Source organism: Periplaneta americana, chromosome 16, assembly GCF_040183065.1.
Source record: "Periplaneta americana isolate PAMFEO1 chromosome 16, P.americana_PAMFEO1_priV1, whole genome shotgun sequence".
NCBI lineage: Eukaryota > Metazoa > Arthropoda > Insecta > Blattodea > Blattidae > Periplaneta > Periplaneta americana.
Genome location: NC_091132.1, coordinates 176,541,490 through 176,553,957, shown reverse-complemented (window position 1 = coordinate 176,553,957; position 12,468 = coordinate 176,541,490). Strand labels below are relative to the sequence as shown.

At 34.6% G+C, this 12,468-nt stretch overlaps 1 protein-coding gene across 2 annotated transcripts in view; it reads right to left on the bottom strand.

The window, feature by feature from the left end:
• LOC138692037 (zinc finger protein 664-like) overlaps nt 1-3,260 on the bottom strand; it is a 33,953-nt gene extending 30,693 nt beyond the window's left edge. For both annotated transcript variants that reach the window (XM_069814863.1, XM_069814864.1), the window contains exon 1: nt 3,160-3,260. The gene's annotated coding sequence lies outside the window, so the exon portion shown is untranslated. The remainder of the gene's footprint in view (nt 1-3,159) is intronic.
• Nucleotides 3,261-12,468: the final 9,208 nt, after the last annotated feature.

Genomic DNA, 12,468 nt, shown 5'->3' with positions numbered 1-12,468 from the left:
TTTGACACTATATATCACAAAACCAATTATTTGTTATATTTTATAACATATGAAACATAGTGTCGTTTCTGTTACAAGACTGAAGTAGGCCTAAATAACAAATGATAAAAATTATTTTATGCTCGACCATGCCGAAATGTAGTAATTATACACCGGATAGCAGTTCTTTAATGCATGTCATTAAAGTACACCTACTCATTAAAGTACAGGTGTTTTCATCCAATGACAACTCAGCTTACAGATGTTCAACCAATGACAAGTCAATTTTGTACCGTTATATAACTGCAAGTATCGATTATTCTCGGATATGCAATCGAAAGAGAAGTAGCGAAAAGTCAGAGAGGCTGGAAATCCAATACTGTCGCAGAAGGCTATGTTCTGTTACTATAATAATTAGCGTTAATTGTAAATAATATTCAAATAAATTCGATTTGTCATCTCGTTTTTCAATGTCGAATTCAATAATCAAGGTTTTACCAAGTTTAACGGGATTACATCAAGGTCAATGACATTATTGTTCCTCGGAAAAAATCAATACTTTCGCGTCTGCGCACATCTCACAATTCACGACCTAGAACAAGGTCACTTCCGATCTTGTCAGATACAAATAAAATGTATACATCTAAATAATTTCAAGTTAGAAATATGGTCGAGCATAAAAAGTCGTATGAAACTTGCCTATAATGGTAATTAAGAAGCGAGTATGGATGTTTATGAAACGAGCGCAAGCGAGTTTCATAATTTTCATACTCGCTTCTTAATTACTATCATTATAGGCTCGTTCCATAATGTACTATTCGTTGATCATTAGCAATGGTTTTCCTGAATTTTTTAATTCGTTTCTCCCTCACTAACTTGTTTATGTTAGGTGTCAATGTTCGTGTAGAACACAATCGCAGAAGGCATTGTAAATTAAGGTCAGAAAGTTGGCTTCTGTGATGGGATGCGTTGGCTTGGCTCGACACACTGCACACTACTACCTCCTCAGCCAGCGTCTCGGCACTCCGAACTAGTATGCAGGCCAGTTGACGGTGGCTGCACTAGATATTACAACAACGCATGTGTTATAGATGACTTCTATCAGAGCCTTCTTCAGTTAGAAGCCGAAGCATGGGTAGGTTTCGCAACGCTGAATGCAGGCGGGAGATTCTAAAGTAATATGGGTGCTCATTGCTTTCGTTGTATATAACGTGTATTTTTTCAATATTACTTTATGCACAAAGGTAAGATCAAGATTCAGAGTAGTGATGTAAATTATTACGGATTCGAAAACAGTGTTTCATTGCAATCAATTAGCTATACTTCAGAATACGGCGTAAGTAGGCTACTTACATACAAAGGCTGCCACTTAAAATGATATTACAGAAAAACATGTTTTTTATTTGTAGTATAAAGGTAAGTAAATAAATAAATAAATAAATAAAGATATTCCTTGCACCAAAAAATAATAAAATGAATAATGCAATAAAGACGTAAGTTCCTACACAGTATTCTTAAGATCCATTCAAATAAGAAATTTGTGGGTAGTAAATTGACAATGTTTTGCCGCTTTATGTTGTTTCACCTCTGACGTGAAAGGTCTAGGATATCATATACGTTTTAGTTTCATGGGATTATCTGTCGTGCTTTTCTATAAATATTTCAGATGTCCAGGCAGCCAGTTATAGTCTGAACCTGGCAAGTCACCATAACAATACTGTTACCCTATATTATTTGTTATACACTTTTTAAAATATAATTTTAAATAAATATAACTACAGAAAACTAGCTAAGAATGTAAATTATACAAATAAAATAAAAATGTAAACAGAGGAAATTATTGACATATTATAATAAAGTATGACCAAGTATAAAGATCTATAAAAAAATGCAGAAACATACCTTTAACCTAATGCGTCACAAAACACATCATTATCTATTAAGTCAACTCAGTGAATTTTGTAACCTGTAAATACGAAGTGAAAAGAAACATGTTTATAACTAATTTAGGCCTATTAGAAAAGAAATAATATTAATAAACAAACCCTGAAAACCAACAAAGTGAGTGTATGCATCTACAAATTATATGTAGTTCTGACATATAGCAGACATTTTAAATCTTCAACAAAACTGCAACATTTATGGGTTCACAAACAGCTGTTCGCAATGACCTTGAAAATCAACGGCGTGACTTTATTAATATAGCAGGTGAGACCAACAATTTGGCTAGAATTCTGATACAAACCACAAATAAGACTATAAAAATGTAGTTCATAGAATAATTAATATTTAGAAGAATTGTCATTCACTGTCATTATTAATAACCGCAAAAATTGCCAAAGACTGCAGCCATATTTTCATATACTTAGAATTGTTGTTTACTTTGTCATTATTAACAACTACAAAACATTGCCAAAGACTGCAGCCATATTTTCATTTTATTGTCTTGTTTTTATCGCCAACACGCACTTAGTTTATGATACTAACGTTTGGTACGACAGCGAACGTAATTCCATCGAGACACTTGATAGCAAATGGATACCTTACTAGGAAATTTTATGTTTCTTCTGGAATTAATGATCTTTCGTTTAGTCGTCTTCAATTACTTATAATTGTATTATTTCTTTTTGTTTTCCTTCTCCATTGGTTTTTTTTCATTACAATTGTGTACCTACCATTTACTCAACAAACAACAATTTTTTGGTAAGCTTTGTCTTTTAGGCAGCCTACACTTGGAGGAAGATGAATAAAATTCAGAATAATATCGTAACAATAATTTAGATTGGAAATCGGCATTAGCACAAACACATGGGGAAAATTTTAGAACACGGATTGCACCTACCAAATTATGTCTTAAAATAGTAAAAAGAGCAGATTTGTCTGCGTTTGTCGAATGCGTATCATTATATTTACGAAAATGCACTTTTCAGTGCCAGTAATTTATTTTGTGTGCACAAGGTTGGAATTTTGAAGTAAGAGGGAAAGGGTGCAATCCATGTTCTGGAGCTTATCCGAAGGAATCCACGTTCTGAAATTTAATGTTACAGTTTTCAACTCACACAGCTTTAAGAAGACAATATATTCGTGAAACTTACGTCTCATATAGCCCACAGAGCATTATAAATTAGGCCTATGTAGGCTTAAGCAGAAGAATAAATGTAATTATATACCTAGGCCTACCTGTGTTTCAACAATCGCTGGTAAATACTTAATCTTGTAGTATTAAAAGAAGTAAAAATTAATAATCGTATTGAAACTCCATTAATTTCATAGGATATAAAATTGTATCAAGAATGCCGTGAACACAGATCACATAGAGGACCGTGAAACTTCCATAACATGATCACAAAGTCAAACATAGATATTTGCGATGGTACTTTAATGTCAACGGGGTGAACACACTGTATGACCCTAAAATTGGGATTGCTCTGTTTTGAGGGCACAAAAATATCCCCAATTCTGAAATTATTTTCACTTGTCCCAATTTTTAATGACAACTCGGAAAAGAAATTATTATATTAGTAGGCCAATAGTGAATTTATCTTCAAAAATAAATCATTTTATGATGCTGGACTTAAACATCTAACTTTTCCACAATTTCTTGGCTGGTAGTAGAAGAGCCACGATATTCGTCAGTTGTTTAAAATTCTTTTAAATTATTGAAAGATAATTCTTTTGTTGCATAATTAATGAGTTACATAGGTACACTAGTAAACAAATTTTAACTTTTTATCGATATTGATCAAAATACGTGATTAACCCTCCTGCTACTAAAAGGGATTTTTTGAATATTATGTCCGGTTCCATTTTTCTCTATAATCCCTTTTTGAATTCCATGTATTTGTCCGTTATATGTGTACTAACAATATGAATTAACGATAACATAAATAATTGGGTACCGGTACTCTAATTTAATATGTAATTAACATTATTTATGTGAAGTATTTTTGTTACCCTCTTGGTAGTCTGTCTCATGACAATTCCAGAATATAAGATTCAATATGTCGCCTAATTTTCTTCAGGTATATGTTTATCTGTCTCGAAATTATTTTATTCTGTGTTATTTATAACAATTTGTATATTGTTATTTATATTATAATGATCTTTTATTCGCAATTTTTTATTTTTCATTTCAGTGTGTTACAGTTTTCTGGAAGTGATCTTGTTAGAAATAATTATTAGTTTAGTTTTTTTCGAGACGTTCGTTGTAGTATTCGAGGTGTTCGAATACAGTATTTGAATTTCAACAAATAACTAAAATTAGATTTATTAGTTTTTTTATTTAGTTATTTAACGACACTGTATCAACTACTAGGTTATTTAGCGTCGTTGGGATTGATAATAGGGATATGGTATTTGACGAGATGAGAGCGAGGTTTCGCCAGAGGTTACCTGACATTTGGTTTGGGGTCAGGAAAGACTCCAGGTAAATGTCGAAGGTTAAATTCGTCAAAAATTAATTCAAAGACGGAGATAAAACTTTCACTTGTTAACTAAATCACGCTTTCTTCACGACTGACTGACTAAAAAGATAGGCTATTGAGCTATGGGTTGAAGGACCTCTGCGATACCATTACTCTCCCCCCTCCCATAAACCTAGCATAAATACATCAGAGGTTTTTTGACCATGACACTTATTCAAAGAACAATAAATTATGTCCATACCGAAAGACGAATTTTTTTTTTATCCATCAGTGGCGGTTTTTGAGTACACGACATAAAGCGCATACATATATATCTTCTAACTAAAAAAAAAAGCCCGATAGAGACATATTGGTGATATATTCGAATATCTTCTTCTTCTTCACCTCAAGAATTAGATTTGGTTTGAACCTGTTCCGGTGCTCATTTTATTGTCGGTCTTTCTATGTTTCTTTTCTGGTGTTGTCTATAGTTCACTGTTAGCATTGGAAGCATGTTGTTCGACATTCTTACAAGATGTTCGTACCATCTCCTACCATTTCTTCTCAGTCTGTCTAACAATGGTTCGACCCTCCATTCGTTCCTTACATCTATGTTTTTCCTTTTACCTAAAATGGAGTACGTACCCTAAGTTATCTTACAAACTTCATTTCTGTGGCCTGGATTTTTGTTTTAGCTTTCTCTGTTAATGGTTTGCCTTCTCCACTATACATTAAATTTGGTCCAGCAACAGTATTAAAAAATTGTATCCCAGGCTCTTTTCGTGTTCTATTCCTTATATGCTTGTGAATTGTATCACATACGAGGGGGATCCAGGAAATAACGACCGTTTTGTTGTAATAATTAAAAAAATATATATATTTATTTGAAAAAACAAAGTCTGTTACATAACTGAAGCTTCCTTTACTTCTCTACATAATCACCACCTACATTTAAACATTTGTCGTATCTGTTCACTAGCTTTAGAATTCCCGTGTTATACTCCTCTGCCGCCAGTTCATTAAGCCAGGTGTTCACTGTCTTCTTCAACTCTTCGTCACTTCCAAAACGCGTACCACCCAGGAAGTCTTTCAGCTTAGTGAAAAGGTGAAAATCGCTAGGAGCAAGGTCTGGACTATAGGGCGGGTGATCAAAGATTTCCCAACCGAATTGATCCAGCAATTCTCGAGTTGAAGCAGCAGTGTGCGGGCGGGCGTTGTCGTGAAGAAGCACAACTCCTCTCGAAAGCATTCCTCGCCTCTTGTTTTGGATGGCTCGCCGTAGTTTTCGTAAAGTCTCACAATAACGATATGCATTGATCGTAGTGCCTTTTGGCATGAAATCCAGCAAAAGAACACCTTTGCGATGCCAAAAGACAGTAGCCATGACTTTTTGTGTTGAGAGAGTCTGTTTGAATTTTCTCGGTTTCTTGGGTGATGAGGGATGATGCCACTGACGTGATTGGCGCTTGGTCTCTGGGGTGTTGTGAGACACCCAGGTCTTATCACCAGTCACAATTTGATCAAGAAAGGCGTCTCCATCTGTGTGATATGGCATCAAGAATGTCGATGCTGAGGCCATGCTCTGAGTTTTGTGTTGGTCACTGAGTTGCCGTGGAACCCATCGTGCACAGATTTTGTGGTAGCCAAGATGTTGCGACACAATTTCACCAAGCAACACAATGAACAAAAGTAAATCTTCCCTAGTCATCATAAAAAAGAAATAATCATGATCACAAGTGATAAAGGAATACGCAATATAGCAATTTGTACAGAATAAAACTTGCAAAATAACAAATGAGTTCGCCGGAAAAACGATGACTGTCACATTTCTGTTAAGGATTACATAATGATCTAATTGACTCTATAACTGCAAGATGTAGTGCTGTTTCTGTAGAAAATAAAGGAAAGGATTACTGTATTCGTGGTGATAATTCTCCTTTTTACCATTTTTCATAAGAACAACATTAAATTTCGCAGTGATCCATTGAATTACATAATGACATCAACCTTAAGAAAACTGTGACATTCATCGTTTTTCCCGCAAACTCTTCATATGTAAAATAACTAGGAAAAATTTGGTCCTATTTGTTTAGATATGTCAGGAAAGATTTTTGAAATTTGAAAAATAAAGAATGAATCTAAAAAAAAACCTAAAACTTTTCCAAATGTTCACATATGTCTATTTTTTTTTAATTTCAATTTAGTATTGTATGTTATGTAAAACTGGGCGTTTGCAGTTCATTGCTAGTATTACTTCTCATTGTAAAAAATATTATTTTATGTGGTTTATAAAATTCTAAGTAAATGAGTACACACCTCAATAATTTCTGAGCAATACAGTTTATGGACTAGAGCAAAATAGAGGTACGGAATTAATTATCATGCTTTCATGAGCATGCACAAAAAAATGAGCCTTCTAGCACAATTTCGGGGGAAGTTTCAAGTAGTATCTCAAAAGTTATGAAGTGCGAGAAATGGCACTACAGTATAAAATTTTCATGCCTGAGGCATATAAATCGCAGCTATTTAAAAATGGCCGCTTTATGACCAGTTTCAAATGACGGAACTACATGGAACTTTGGGATACATTCTTTAAAGCACAAGTTATTTTTTCCAAGAAAAATTAAAATGCGATTTTTGGTCAGTAATGATGGATTTTCACTTGTCCCTCCCATGAAGCCACATTCTCTTGGTGTTTTATTCAAGATATGTACTGATTTCTGAAGTTTCTCTTCACTGTCTTGAAGTATTACCACAGTGTAGTATATATTCACGTAGCTTGAGTTGTGAGGGTGCTAGGAACAATATACTGTGCTGGTACTATTTCGCATTGTTTGTAATGAGGCGATATTAGCGATCCTAGTGGTTAGCAACTATTTATGGATGCATATTCACTACGTAATGAGCGTCGTGACTGTATATACTAGACTGTAGTATTACTTTATCATCAGCATACAAAAGGGCGTTTAGGAAAGTGTTTTTCAGGTAAATTGCTCATGTCCGAAACATTTCGTCAATGTGTCTATTAAAAAGGGTTGGTGATATGCTGAAACCCCGTCTCACACTTCTGTTTGAGGGAACATCTTCTGTCAGTTTTCCTTCTAACAATAGTCTTATGCAGATTTCTTTGTAAGATCACATGTTTTCGTTTAGGTTGAAAAATGGCTGTTGAGTAGTATTATTTAAAGAAATAATTCACATCTACAAATTTTTGTGTATAGAACAATATTAGAAAATAAACGGGGAAGCACCTGTTAAGATAACCAAATGAAGGACATGTTTGTGAATAATGGTGGGATTGGAATATTCACTAACCTCGTGTGATGAACATTTACAGTACATCTTCTCACGCCAGTTAGCATCGTTCGTGCCTCACAGTTTTCCAAGCGGTGTCACTCCATTCTGTATCCAATCAGTGGGTAGGATATATATGGATTGTTAGGAAGAAAAAGGTTGTAAATAAACATGAGAAACTATATATAGCATTCTTTTTTACAATAATTATTTCTGGCGTGACTGTGTCTATAATGAAGATACAAACAGGGATAATGTTACAAATTATGGGTACCAGGAAGCAGTGAAATCATATTTTGCTCATTAATTCAAATACAGTTTACACAGACAGACAGACAGACAGACAATTTAATACAACATACCAGTACAACAGCTGACATGTCTCAAACAGATAATTAATGGAATATCATGAAGGAATTTCTGGTTGCAAAAAACGGGTGCAAGGGGTTTTTCTGTCGATTCTCCTGTTTACCCTCGCTAACATAATCATCCTCATGGTATAACAGGGGTTCTTAACCTTTTTTGGCCAAGACCCAAAGTTAACTGGGCAATAAACTTCCGCGACCCATGGGCCTAATCCTAAGTTAACCACTGCTACTGTAATAAAAACAAGTAAATCAGTGTAACAATTATTTATTAATATAGAGTTCTAACATTTCATGATAAGCAATAATTGCAGAATATAATCATAATTGCAAGTGCTTTAATTAACATTTCTTTAATTCAATTTTTTCGGGACAATACCGCGACCCAAGCAAAAGCTACAGAGACTCTTGTTTGTGTCGCGACCCATAGGTTAAGAACCCCTACGTTATAAGGTACCATGACAGATCTCCACAACAATAAAAAACGGCAGAAACTTATACACTTTTGCTTTTAATAAAAACTATTCTTATTCTTTTTACTATTACTATTATCACTATAATTTATTATTATTATTATCATCATCATCATCTGTGGATCAGACATTTATTATATAAAAAGTCATTTTCCTGTAGAAATATTCAAAAGAAAACTGAAGATGAATACTGATTAGATCGAGAACTTTTAGTTGAGGGAACATGTGCTATCAAGAAAGACATAATTAATAATAATAATAATAATAATAATAATAATAATAATAATAATAATAATAATTATGGGCGGCCGGGTAGCTCAGTTGGTAGAGCATCTGGCTACGGACTGGAAGGTCCGGGGTTCGATCCCAGGTGGTGACAGGATTTTTTCTCGTTGCCAAACTTTCAGAACGGCCCCGAGGTTCACTCAGCCTCCTATAAAATTGAGTACCGGGTCCTTCCCGGGGGTAAAAGGCGGTCAGAGCGTGGTGCCGACCACACCACCTCATTCTAGTGCCGAGGTCATGGAAAGCATGGGGCTCTACCTCCATGTCCCCCAAGTGCCTTCATGGCATGTTACGGGGATACCTTTACCTTTTCTTTAATAATAATAATAATAATAATTACTACTATTATTATAATTATTATAAATTCAAGTGGCCAAAATAAAATACTAAAAGAAGATATGGCCCTTGCCATTACTTTGGTGAATGCTGATGTGGAACTATTTACAAAAGGCAAAACAAAAAAAGTGTGCTCCAATTATGTGATCTTTCTTCATGCAGAGTTTCTCAGTGTCATACAAAACAACAAAATCTTTTACATCAATCTCGTGCAATCACCTATTGCACTGTAGAAATATTTTAAGCGTAGGTCTAAATCTAGTTTAACCGATTTTTGCAAGAATGAATCTTTGAATTATCTCTTTGTGTGAAACTCTTAACACAGACACTGGAATTGGAAGGCTTCTCGCCTGCATGCCGCCGAATGTGAATCTTGAGTACTCTTGAGTCGACGAAACACATCATACACACGTCGCATTTAGGCGCGTAACACACTTGAAGAGTTTTCGCCAGCGAGAAATGTGTTGCGAGAAAATTAAAAAATTGATAACATGGATTCAAATGGACGTCCACACACTGGAAGAGATTCTCGTTCGAGGCAAAAACCTCGCGCGAGTTTTTCGCTGGAATCGGTAGCTCAGCGAATTTTCTTGACACATTTATCAAAGATGTTTGACATTTATACTCTTCATGACGATTGAATGTAGAGAAAGGTCTCACAGGTGGCGATGAAACATATTGTTTTTAATTGAAAATGAGGAAAAATGGATGATAATTGCAGTCAGAAACTTATCGAACTTGTATCATGTCACCCGTAGGCCTATTTATGTGATAAACGGGATGAAAACTACAAAAACACGAAATAAAGAAAAAAAATCTGGAGACAAATATCAGATCATCTGAAAATAAATAGGGTTATATTTTATTTTTATGAGATTTAATAGTATTGATTAAACATTTGAAATAATGTATCTATATGTCTTAACAGTTTACGTAATTTTAATCAGAATATAGCAAAGAATTCTCTATCATATCATGAACAGGAAAAAACTGTGGTCCATTGAACCTGAAATAACGCCTAAACGCATCATAATTCAAATCGAAACCAGTGTCCAAAACTCGTCCTTATTTTCGTAAGATACAATGTGATTTTCAGATATTTCTGGCTTTAATTTTAGGCCTTCTTCTTCTTTTCATGAACAAAATATGTTCATGTAACTCCATTTCCTCATCATCTGAATACTCAGATTCAACAAAGCGTTCGTACGTAATTAGTAAAGTACGACAATATACTTACAGGTTATATATTTAAGTACGACAATATACGTAAATACATAACCTATAATATTTCCTCCAACGAGTCATTACTATAATCAGAAAAAAATGCTTTCTGCATGAAGGCAGTGCATAGATGATCATAGCAAGGTGTGATCTGTGATAGCGAGAACTCGCCAAGTGTGTGGAGGAAGGCTCTTCGTCTCTTTCTGGCAACACATTTCTCGCTAGCGAAAAATGTTCAAGTGTGTTACGGGCCTTAAGCAGAGGTGAACTATCATCCAACCAGTACAGAGGGAGCTAACGTAATTGCGCATGTTTACTATGTAAACACTAAATGGAATTAAGTGTTTAAATTTTCTTCTTGTAAAATTTTCCAATATTAATAGTATTACCTTCTCGCACGTTATCTCATTGAAAGAGTAGGATTTAATAAAAACCTTTTCTATGAAAGTTGTTTGTTTTGAAGAGCTGTATCAAATGGTACCGGTACCCTATTTCATCCCAAGTCCCATTTGACATTTTAAAGTGATAGGGGAGACTGTTGTACCTTTAAACACTTTTCGCATTTTATTTATTTATTTTTTTTAATTTTGGGAAATGAAATTTTTTAAATGAAAAAATGCTTGAAATAGTTATTGAAGATTCCTTTACAACTTCCTGTATGTATTTTCCTATTTTTACAGACCTATTAAGGATGGAAAAAATAAAATGAAGGGATATGTAATATGTTCAAAGGTACAACAGGTTTATGTACCTTGGAACATACCCTCTTGTCAGTTGGGACACATGGAATATATGTGGGAATATAGCTGCAAGAACTGACAATCATATTTAAAATGTATTTGCAATCCTAAACCAGAGCAGGCTTTTCTGATTGGGATTTTAATTCCTGGAGGAGCAATAATGCTTCAACTTCTTTCTTCAAGACATCCGAATCAATTTGGGGCCTCTTAACTCCAGACTTGCTTCGTGACATGATATAAAATAAAAGAAAAACAAAAACCGATAGTATTGTGTACCTTGGCACATGTTCCACTAAATTCACTATGGCAGGAAATTGATTCAAAGAATATAAAGTTTATAGTCAAGATTGTAAATAAGAGAAGTAACAGTAATGGGATGGCGAGGGAAGCAATGTACAGTATTTAAAAAAGGATATGTTCATTAAGTGATTACACAGAAATGAAAAACGTATGCGGACAGGAAGAATATATAAGAATTAAAACAACAAGAGAAAGGATGTGTCTAGCATGGTGGAGATTAGGATTTTGGAGGTTAAGGAAGAGTATATTTTATGCCCATTCTCCAAGACGCGATACGGATTATGTCTTGTACGGAAAAGTGAATAACGAAAGAATTTGTTGACTGTAGGAATAGCATATACTGTGCTCCAACCACGAGAAAGTCTTTGCGGGATGAAACGGAACGGGGTAATGCTGTGAATGAATGTTGATCTCATAAGGTCACACATGTGGGTACTCGTATCTCTATTGGCTCGCTGTCACAGCACAAACAATAACATTGTTACACACATATTTATACTACCCTAGTTACAAAATTAGATCACTGTTAATCTCCTGGTCTTTTAATCCCTCCATATACAATGCCGGAGAGCGCATGGTTTTTAAACTGACGTTATAACGATAATATTATCTACCTACTTCGCTCCAAAAGATGACGCAATAATAAGCACATTCCTTTCACGGTTGATCTCCTGGTTGGAGAACAGTAGTAATTATTTAGATCTATAAACGAAACAAAACGAAAGTAGGAATCTTTTTATACAGTAGCGTGCAAATTAATCCGAAAACGACATATTTTTACATTTTCTGTCATTGTTGGCCTCCCAGCTGCTCATACTGCTTTAATTGACATTTGTAGTACGTAGTACGTGTAATTCCATTGTTGAAGGTCTGTCATTATTTTTTTTATATGTGACATTTTGCCTGCCGTTTTGTACTTATAAGCATTTCAGTTGTGTTGAAGACTTAATACTGCAGTCCTGCGTACATTCTGTCGTATTCACAAATGGATACAACTCCACGAAAACGGTCTAAAATTATAACAATAGCAGAGCATTCTTCTATGACACAGAGGCAAATTGCTGCAGAATGT